Source organism: Lactuca sativa, chromosome 4 (assembly GCF_002870075.4).
Source record: "Lactuca sativa cultivar Salinas chromosome 4, Lsat_Salinas_v11, whole genome shotgun sequence".
Classification (NCBI taxonomy): Eukaryota; Viridiplantae; Streptophyta; class Magnoliopsida; order Asterales; family Asteraceae; genus Lactuca; species Lactuca sativa.
This window is the reverse complement of record NC_056626.2, coordinates 319,331,968-319,340,838: the sequence shown is the minus strand read 5'-3', so window position 1 is coordinate 319,340,838 and position 8,871 is coordinate 319,331,968. Positions and strand designations below refer to the sequence as shown.

At 38.0% G+C, this 8,871-nt stretch overlaps 2 pseudogenes; both read right to left on the bottom strand.

The window, feature by feature from the left end:
• Positions 1 to 6,394: 6,394 nt before the first annotated feature.
• LOC128134035 (5S ribosomal RNA) lies at positions 6,395 to 6,512 on the bottom strand (annotated as a pseudogene).
• Positions 6,513 to 6,708: 196 nt separating this feature from the next.
• LOC128134034 (5S ribosomal RNA) lies at positions 6,709 to 6,826 on the bottom strand (annotated as a pseudogene).
• Between the last annotated feature and the right edge of the window lie 2,045 nt (positions 6,827 to 8,871).

The window sequence follows — 8,871 nt, the reverse complement described above, 5'->3', positions numbered from 1 at the left end:
TTTTCAAAAATGCTTAACATGCAAATATTTCATGTTTATACCTTTAAAACGACTACTTGCACATCTCTATACGATGTTTCTACAATTTATGGTGATTTTTACAAAACTGTCTATCACTGCAGCAACAAAATCGGACCACGTTGTGAAGATGAACATTTTCACACTGGTTTGAGACCACCAAAATATATAGGAAGATGAACATAGTAGACTCTTTTTCCAAACTCCTCGAGTTTACGGATTCAGTTTTTGACTTACGATGATTTTTATATAAATATTCTAAAACAGTGAAAGTTAAGGGTAAAACTGTCAAACACAAGTTTAAGAGTTATTCACACCTTGTAACATGCTGAGCAAGGTGTGTAAGAGTTACACTTAGTAGTTTCAATTCCGCTTTTATTCAAATACAAAATCATGCATATAGTGTTTTCATTAAATCATAATACACAACTTATAAAATATAATAGGTATAGGTTGAACACCTCATTTAACAAAGAAATGGTAATACAATCGATTTACTAATGAGTATTTCATTACAAAAAACGTGAACTTGTTAATGAATAAATTTGTAAGTCATTCACCTTCGGGGTACTCTTAAGTACCACAGAAAAGTCCTGTAGCCATAATCAGAATCTTTTGGAGGGAGAGCATGATAGTTGTGTATAGATCTATATTGGGTCTGACAAAGCCGCACCTAAGCTGCTTGCAACAGCTAGACCGGCAGGTCTGGGGTGACAATTGTCATAACATTCCGACGCTTGAAGAATGTTGAGTACGAGGTCTTCGAGTTTTAGCATGGTTATAACATCTCACATGGGGAATTAACAAAACACATAGTTCACGGGGATTTAAGGAGTTTTATGTGAATATAAGACCACTCATATGTATGACAATTTACTTACATATACTAAGTCTTGGTTCAATTAAGACTACAATAAACCTTTTAGAAAATTTTGGATTTTCTGGAAACAAACTTCTAACAAACTTTAGACAAAATTGTAAGAATGGTCCCTGTGGTATGTCCAAAATTGCTACTTTGGGCCAAACAGGTTTGGATTAGCACTAATAGTCCCAAACTTTTCATTTTGTTGCGGTTTTGGTCCAAATCAGTTTAAAAAATCTAAAAATGATGGATTTGCCCTTTTCCATTTGTTTTTTGCTTTTTCTTTTTCTTATTTAATTATTTTTCTAACTAAAAAAATAAAATAATAAAAAATAAAATAAAATAAAATCTCTCTCTCTCTCTCTCTCTCTCTCTCTCTCTCTCTCTCTCCCCCCCCACTTCTACACCTCTTCCCCTTCTACCACCTCCATTATATGAGTTCAAAGAACAGGGGATTTTCCGGCAACCACCAACACCAGTCGTATTTTTTGGTAACCACCAATACTAGCCGGATTTTCAAGCAACCACCACCACAGTCTGCCACCACCACCGTTCGCCACCACTACAGATGAACAAACATACATGAAATCAGATGGACACACAAACACATGAAATCTGAAGAAAAAATAAACAAATCAACACAAACATTCATCGATATTTCAACAGATTCAACACATACACACAAAACCCAAAAATCGATTCTCTCTCTCTTTCTCTCTCTCTCTCTCTCACGAATATGAAACGACATTTTTCTTCTTCTTATTCTTCTCTCTCTAGAACAAAACCGCCGCCTTCTAAAAATCGACGACATGAACAGAACACAAGCCCTAGCACCGCCAGAGTTCGTGGGTAACGAGGGTTTGCAAACGACGATTTCAGATCTACCGCTTCCTGAGAATCGACAAGCTTCATATTTACAAAACTCAAGCCCTACCACCGTTTCAAACCGTCCCCACTATTTCTCGATCCTCTTGGCTCCATCAAACGACCCTCAAGTAAGCTTCAATCGAGTTTGAAGAAGGAAAGAATGAGACCCTGAGGTTTTCAGAGGCTGCCACCATTCTCGTTTTTTGAAACCCTAGGGTTTACAGAGGTTGCCTCCGTTACAATCCTTAGCTTCGATCTGTGTGTTGCAGCCTAAAACTTTTAGGCTTAGGGTTTCACTGCCAAAGATTCAATCTCGTAGTGTTCATCTTTTCTGCTGGTGGTGTTCAATCTTTCCGGTGAGAGTGAAGCTTGGGGAAAAAAGTGAGGGTGTTGATGTTCTCTTAGTTGGAGAGAGAGAGAGAGAGAGAGAGAGAGAGAGTGAGAGAGAGAGTGAGGAGGGATGGAGAGAGAGTGTGAGAGAGAGAGAGATTCTCTTCTTCTATTTTATTTTTATTTTTTAGTTAGGATAACAATTAAATAAAAAAAAGCAAAAAATAAATAGAAAGGGGTAAAATCGTCATTTTATAAAAAATCAAACCAAAATGGACCAAACTCGCAACAAAATGAAACATTCTGGACCATTAGTGCTAGTCCAAACCTGTTTGGCCCAAAATGGCAATTTTCGATATACCACAGGGACCATTCTTGCAATTTTGTCCAATATTTAAGGAACAACATCCATTTTTCATTCATAAATTGTTTATGAACTCACCAGCTTTAATGTTGATACTCTTTCAAAAACAACTTGTATTCTCAGGTATTCAGTAATTCAGGTAACCACAAGATTTTTGAAGACAAGACGCTAAGGCGCAGATTTCTTTTCAACTATTTTGACATCATATGTAATTTATTCGGAAACACGTATTTTTGCAACGATGTAACCTTTTAAATAATATTTATGATGGTTGTGTTTACTTTCTTCACTATGGTTATGATACTGAGCGTGACGTCCTCCTCCCCCGAACGTTTCCACCGTTCAGGTTTGCGTGTTTGACAGACTACAATGTGGTGACGAAGACAGTCGCGATCTGGGTAGTTACCACAACGTGATGGAGGACCAACCACATTGTGGCGAAAAGGCAGAACGATTAAAATGTTATATTTCTTTGACTAAATAGATTCAATTTCAATCAAGTCAAATTTATAGACTTTTAAAACGATTTAAAATAGAAATCCTACAAATAAAAACCCTAACATACTGAAAGGACAAAGTCTAAGTACAATAGACATGAGTGAACCACACTTTGATACCACTAATGGATTTCGAGCCTCATTAGAACAAACAAAAGGCAGCGGAAACGATAAACAATTTGATCTAACACTCAAAACATATGGATCTAAACTCAACTAATCTATGCATCTTATGAGAACTCGATAAAACGAAAAATTAACCTTGGCTTCTTAATAGATTTCTTATTTTGACCAGTCGGTTTATTAGACAAGAGAAGCCGATGTAGAGTTCCTCTCATGTAGTTGCAACCAAGATGCAAAACTGTAGCAGATCTGAAGAAACCAACACGATACAAGCTCAAATCAATGATTTTGCTCATCGTCACGTCATGACAGAATAGGTGTCGTGACATGGCATCGAGAAGTCAAGTTTTATAGGGTTTTCTCATGGGTTCCAACTTTTGTAGTAATAAGGCTAAGTTTTCATCCAACCAAAATCGATATTTAACCCCTTTATTTATAGGCAGGTGGTTTGAAACCGTAAATATAATTACAAAATCTATTACTAATTATCTAGGCTTTTGGTAATTATCCAATAATCAAACCATTCTAGAGTTTTCTAATTAATTAATTAATATATTAATCAATTATCAAAACAAGCCCCCAAAATAAATATCTTTTTAGTTATGCTTTATTTTGTTCTTACGTGTAACCCAAAAGGAAACTACTATATATAGTAATACTACCAGGCTTGTTATGGCTATGGGCACTATTCTCCCTCAGATCATTCCTACTCATTTAGGTACAAAACCAACTAATCCCTTCACAAAGAATTTCATCACTCCCAAAAGAAGCAAAATATTGATAAGCACTTCTTCAATATGTCGACAGGGACAATGGACATCCGTACAACTCCTAACACCCGAGCTATCTTCTTGAAAACCCAATAACTCCTACTATATTAACGAGGCGTCCCCTATACACCAGCTACCGATATTTCATCGATATACCCAAATCACTCTCTTATATTGTTCCACATCCCACCCGAGGTGAGGTACTATAACACCCAAAAAAATAAAGTACACTATATTTTTTTTTAAAATATGAACTTCATATAAGCCATCATACAAGTCATTATCATTTACATCAAAATATATCTATACAAGATCAGCTTCAGGTTAGGCTTACAATTTTTACAAATCATTCCAAAGTTTAATTATCAAAAGAAACATACTATGGTTACTCCATTCATCTCTTTCCCCTATCCATAATGCTTGTACCTTTAATCATAAAACAATTAACAAAGGTAAGCGTAAATCTTAGTGAGTACCTTCTTCCTATGTCTTTAATATATAATATCACCATGTCTTTTTTTATCAAACAAATCATATATCCCTTATGGGTATGATACATATTTCTCATATATTCTTCATAACCCCATTTAGTAACACTATCTCATATCAAGAATTTGTTATCTCATTCAATCTCATCTTTTATATCATCAAGATTACTTCAAGATTATCTCAATGAAATTCTCATACATAACACCACCTAAGCACCTCTCATGGGTTTACTTGTATTGACTTCCATTCTCAATCAATCATTGTGTTTTAGAAATCACATATATTTTAAACATGACATTGCAATTATTAATTCTTGAAATCTAATTAAGCATACCAAGAATCACTAAATCATATATGAGGAAATCAAAGTTTAGTCACCTTGTACCTTATGGTTTATTTGGATGATATCCTAACCTTGGAACTTCCTTGCTCGACCCTTCGATTTGATTTCCTAATCATAATTATCTCATAAATATCATTAACAACATCAATTACACATTTCAACTCATAAACATAAATTCTCATTTGTGAAACCATATCAGCTATTCATCATGAATAAAATCCAAAAATATATCAATCAATAAATACTCATATAAGGTTTAATTTACTTATTATATTATTACATACATCGAAATCCAACACCTAAAGACTTAATTCATTAAGTCATATTTCTTCACTCATGAACCCTAATCCTCATGAATCAAATTTAACATACAAGGTTCAATAATATGGTACTAAACTGTAATAAAGTGTTAATATATATCGTATAACATCCTAATTTTATCAGTTGAGCTCAAACTCTTCATCTAGGCTTTCAACAAATCTTTCTAACTTTTCCCTAAATTCTTAACACAAGTGTTATAAATGATTATCCATACCTTGATTTAACAAACTCAAACTCTATGTCTTTAATCTCTTCAAAATCAAACTTACGAGGGTTAATTAGTGTTGGGGTGCAAAGTTCTTCATGTATGACTTTATACATGGTTTGACTTTTGTAAACCCACTTGCATGTGGTGCATTAGCCTTATGACTAATGAGTTAGTGAGAGTGAGAGAGAGACATGTAAACACCTCTATATATAGTGGGTTCATACCACTTGTAGAGGTGTGCTTGAGAGGTGTAAAACTTGAGTGTGTAAGTGTGTATTATTTATGTAGACTAAATCTATGTCCTTTTTTGTAACATAATACATAATCAATACATCTCTTTGAACACCCAAATCACCATGTTCATTATGCAATCTTTAATTCAGCATGCCAAACCATGTTCTATAATCACATCAATTGGTATCAGAGCGGGTCTTCAATGATCAACGTGATTTTTGAAGAACGATTCTCGGTTTGGCAATTTTTCTCACAATTGAAGCATTTTTGGTGAGTCTCTCTCTATGATCTCTCTTAATTTCATTGAAATCATGCGTTACGTTCTTGATTTGTGATCATTTGATTCATTGGATCAAATTTTTCTTGAAAAACCCATTTGTTATGATCCAATAAATTTTTTGTTGATCAAATCCCGATCTAATCATATTTGTTTGTTCGATTCGATTTTCAAATAACAATTGTTTGTTTGAATCGAGATTTAAGCCCAAAAATTCATCTTGATTCAATCATTTCCTTAATTTAGATCAAAATTCATTTTCTATCCAAATTTCGAAATCCACTTCATGATGATTAAGAGCCCAACACGTTCATTTGTTTAAAATCCAAAAGAACTTATTACTGTTAATGAATATTATTTGAGCCCGTAATTCATTGGATCAAATATTGTATAAGTGTGAGCCCAAAATCAGTCGTTGGTCTTGTTTTTCTTTTCGTCACACTCACCGCATCTCTCAGTTGTTCTCTAAGTTAACATATCTCGTTGTTAATCAATTGTTCTTGAGGATTTGATTTCGCTTTAATATTTCTGCATCGTCGTTTAGCAGTCCTTGTTGAGTTAGTCTTGTGAATCGATTTTATTTAGTTTGGACAAATCACAAAATCGATTATGATCAAGCTGTTCTTAAGAAATCGTTAATTGATTCTGTAACATCCCCCTCTGGCACGTATCACAATATTGTCCGCTTTGGGCCACTCGGCACGAGGACTTCCCAGGGGGTCACCCATCCTGGTACTACTCCCGCCCGAGCACGCTTAACTGCAGAGTTCTAATGGGATCTGCTGCCCTCACGGCTTTAAAACGCGTTGTGATAGGGAAGGTATCCACACCCCTTATAAGGAATGCTTAGTTCTCCTTCCCAGCCGATGTGGGATCAGATCTAACCCACTTTCACCCCCCATTATAGGGTTCGACGTCCCTGTCGAACACATCGACCCGTGCCCTAGCTCTGATACCATTTGTAACATCCCTCTCTGGCACGTATCACAATATTGTCCGCTTTGGGCCACTCGGCACGAGGACTTCCCAGGGGGTCACCCATCCTGGTACTACTCCCGCCCGAGCACGCTTAACTGCAGAGTTCTAATGGGATCTGCTGCCCTCACGGCTTTAAAACGCGTTGTGATAGGGAAGGTATCCACACCCCTTATAAGGAATGCTTAGTTCTCCTTCCCAGCCGATGTGGGATCAGATCTAACCCACTTATAGTTTGTAACACCGAAAATTTTTAAAATTTATTTTTCACAATTTATAAAATCATTTCTCTCTTAATTTCAATAAACATCAAATTTCAAATTTCAATATGTATCATACAAATCCCAAGATCACATAATGATATCAAATTCCTCTACGTGTGTACAGATCAAGTCGGCGCCTTCCCACGGTCATCGCTAGTACCTGAAACAACAACACTAACACTGTAAGCACGAAGCTTAGTGAGTTCCCCAAAATACCACTCATAAACACATAATAGCCACTCGAGGCTAATACCACTCATAAACACATAATAGCCACTCGAGGCTATAACTCTATGGGTCCGTGCACCCAAACCCTGTGAACCCTCAGGTTCTGGCTCTAGGAACCTTCCGGTTCCAACTCTATAAGCATGCACAACATAAATCACATAGACATCATGCAGTACAACACATAGCATACACATTACATACACATACTCTATCACATGACTCTGGTTACCTACTCAAAGTAAAGTATAGTGAGAAGACTCACCTCGCGTGTCTCAGTTTCTCACGATCCCTGGAAATCTCTCGTACTCGATCCTCCGAGCTCTAATCCTCCTATAACATCACAAGGCTCTAATTAACACTTTTTATCTCTAAAGTTGACTACCCCTAAGAAGTCAACACAGGTCAACGGTCAACGGTCAACGGTCAACTTTGACCGGACTCGGCGAGTGCACACGGCAACTCGGCGAGTCTAGACGTTCTCACCACTCTCTAGGATTCCCTTTCTACACGTCGAGTACTCCCCCTTGACTCGACGAGTTCCACCTGGAAGAATCGCGGGGCCACCCCGACTCAACTCGCCGAGTCTCAAGAACGACTCGGCGAGTCCCAGCTCGACTCAGACCTCATGGCAATCCTCTCCAACTCGCCCTGACTCACTGGGTCAACTCCTGACTCGTCTGGACCACTCACTGGCCGGTCCAAGGCAATCTTCAAGCTACTCGCCGAGTCTGCTCATCGGACTCGGCGAGTCCATTCCATGCAATCACTCAAACTTGCTTCTAAGGTCAGATCTACTCCAACAATTCATAGATCTGGCCCTCCTAGACTGATTCATCACGTAAAGTCCCAGTCTTGATGCATGAACAACCTTTATATGACTAATTATGAAGAATCTTCAACAAATCTCACTATACAAGGTCATGACCTCCATTGCTCTCTATAAAGCTTGAAGGATGAGGCTCTCTGGACCTCTATGGATCCAGATCCGAAGTCTCATCACTAGCATGGGACTATTTGGCCATCAAATCAACTCAACAAGGCCACAAGAAACCCTAAAATCGGCTATACTTCACAAAACAGGAGATGAGTCGAAATTATACCTTTAGATTGAAGGGTCAAGCTTCCAATCCACCAAATAGCAGTCCCCCTTGCCTCCTCTTGGCTAGAGCCTCCTTCTTCTTTGCTAAACAACACACAAATGTCAAGAATTGCCTCCTTTCACTCACAAATCGCTAAAGCACTTTTAGGGTTTCTCTCTATGGAATGATGGATGCAAATGACGGCCATAAGGCCATTTAAATAGGTCCCAAACCCGAGAAATTAGGGTTTCATTAAACAGCGTGGACTCGCCGAGTCCATATTCTGGACTCGCCGAGTCCGAACGAATCCCGCGTCCAGAATCGCGACCCTACTCGGCGAGTCTGAGCTCCAACTCGCCGAGTCCCTTCTCAAAACTCAAAATATTAAAACAATAAAATACCTGGAGATCCGGGCTGTTACAATTCTCCCCCACTAGGATTAGACTTCGCCCTCGAAGTCTCGCTCTAAAATAGCTCCGGATGCTGAGCCCGCATCTCGCGCTCCGGCTCCCAGGTCATCTCTGATCCCTTCCGGTGTTGCCACTGAACCAACACCAAAGGTACCTCCTTGTTCCTCAGAACCTTGATCTTCCGATCTCTGATGGCTACTGGTCTCTCGGCGT